The following is a 2,572-nucleotide window of genomic DNA, read 5'->3' as shown; positions in this document are numbered from 1 at the left end:
ATACAGACTTGCAGGTCAAACCTCCCCTGGCAGAAATCAAGAGCAGAACAGGCTAGAGAATGGATCCTGAGGGACAAACAAAAGGTAATTAGCACATTGAGAGTACAAACATAGTTTGAAGGGTATGTTTCTACCCTGATTTTTATCTAAAACGCAACCATAAGGAAAACTATTGATGAAACAGAAATTAATTTTTTTCTGATCATATATCTAAAAAAAATTAAGTGAATTATGACTTTCATAATGTTTTCATAATGTTTCATAACATTATGACTTTCATAATGTTTAATAATGTTATGACTATATAAATGTCAATCCTAAATCATTAGTGATTCTGTGCTTCATCCAATATGTAGATGCTTGTATAAAAGTAGATACTTAAAAAACAGCACCCTTTTTCTACTATATATTGAATTGCAGTCCAGAGGATAATGGAAACAAACTAAGATGGAACCATGAACAAATCCCATTAGAAAGGGAAAACAAAAAGGAAAAGATGATGCAGAAAAAAAACAGAGTTGAGCACATGTATGGATAAGTTATATGCAGACAATACAGAAATTGTTCTAAGAGGCATTACAGTGCTCTAAATTTACTGTAGAATATCAATATTCCTATTCAAATTTCTTCAAAACTTTTTTAGAGTATATACCATATAACTCCTTTGTCTTTTGCCGCCCCACCCTTCTGGACTAAGCATGGTTTCTAACCTAGAACTACTTTAGTTTTCCTTTTAAGTTTCCCTTATGATGCACTTATTAATTTAGCTAGCACCACCTTGTACAAAAGGCTCAAAGTAGTCAGGAATACAAAGACATCGATATCAGGATGAACAGATGGAAGAAGACAAGTGTTTCCAGCTCTTATACCAGAGGGCCAGACAAGTGACAAAATGAGGAGGTAAGCCAGGGGGTACTGGAAAGGCCACTTCCTCCCTAAGGTATACCTGCTCCTGCTTGTAGACCACTGTCTTGAGGAAACTCACATCTAGCATTTCTATATCTGATTTTTCGCAGGATGGCAAAAATGTAGATTTCTTGATTTACAAATATCAGAAACTCAACTTTAAAGAAAGTTAAAGAAACCATACATTTCTGTGGTTAGAAGTCATGGGGTTATTTTCCTTAGAGGGATGGAGATGAACAGGAGGAGAGTCAGAGGGACTGCCAGCAAAAGTAAACAAAGTTAATTGTAAAAAAATTGGGAGGGGAAAATAGATAGTGGGAATCTAAAGAAGCAAGCCCAGAGCAATCATCCTACCCAGCAAGAACCGATGTTAACATTTTGGTATATGGTCTTCAAATTTCACTACACACAAACCCATTCATGCACTTGACCTTATTCTCTACATAGTATTTTAATGTGTTTTTTGTAAAATAGTAACTAAAAAATTATTTTCTGTTCATATTGTATATTCTTTCATGGTATGGTTTGTAATAGCTGTATGGGATCTCGTAAGTTTCTGAGCAAAAGACATGTGATTGTTCCAATTTATCATTGCTTGTTATGTTAGACTAGATACAGACATACAGGGATATTTACATATATAATCTAAATTTTTGTGCATATGTCTGATTAAATTCCTGAGAAAAGATTAATCAGTGAAAAAAGTAAGATAAGCTGTATGACTTTTAATACATATAGTGATCCAAAAATGTTCCACCAACTTATATTTTCCAGTGTTTAAAATGTCAGTGTTTATGTGGTCAAAAAACCAAAACCACTATCACCAACAAAAAAACTTGCCAACTGGAAATGATAAAACAGTTCATTATTTTAATTTATGATATCAGAATTAACAAAGTTTAATTATTTTAAATTCTTATAATTGACTGGTCATAACCACATAACACTTTATTACATGAGATCTTTTAAAAATATTCCCCCAAGACTTTCATAACTAATTTCTATAACATTTGTTTTACTTTCCTACAATCTTTCTTGAAAGAAAACAGATTCTGCTATGACATTCAATTTAGATGGCAACAGTGGAGTATGAAGAGGCACTGCCAAGTGAGCCATATATACTGGATTCAAACATACACTCTGATATTTAACCTGTTAGACTCCAGGCAATCACCTCCATGGTGAAATGAGAAATCTTACCTCACTTTCATTATTCATAAAATAGGGTCACTGTAAAGATAAGCAAGGTAACATGCAAAGCACTTAAAACAAAGTAGGTACATTGTAGAAACCCAATTAAATTTCCAGTTGTTATACTGTCTTTGTTTTTGTTATATTTTAAAAGAAAACAGGAGACTAGAGTGTTTTCCATGCAGTGGGTTTTTGTGGTTGTTGTTTTGTTTTCACATAACATAAATTTGGTTAGAAATCAAGTTATGAAAAACAAGATTTTGTTCCAGTAGAGTTATTGAATATTTTATCATTTTAGAAGTCCAATTTTCTTTACTCATTCTTGGTGTCTTCTGTCTTTATAAGATAAGGGACAGATTCAATTTATACTGTCAAACACTAGCTACCTAGCTATCTGAAAGACTACTCCTTTTAACCTTCTTTTATGTTTACCTTACTGAAATACAGTTAAATGCTTTCAATAAAACATAAAACC

The sequence above is a fragment of the Mustela lutreola genome, chromosome 1 (assembly GCF_030435805.1).
Source record: "Mustela lutreola isolate mMusLut2 chromosome 1, mMusLut2.pri, whole genome shotgun sequence".
In the NCBI taxonomy this organism is placed as follows: domain Eukaryota; kingdom Metazoa; phylum Chordata; class Mammalia; order Carnivora; family Mustelidae; genus Mustela; species Mustela lutreola.
This window is presented reverse-complemented; position numbering follows the sequence as displayed.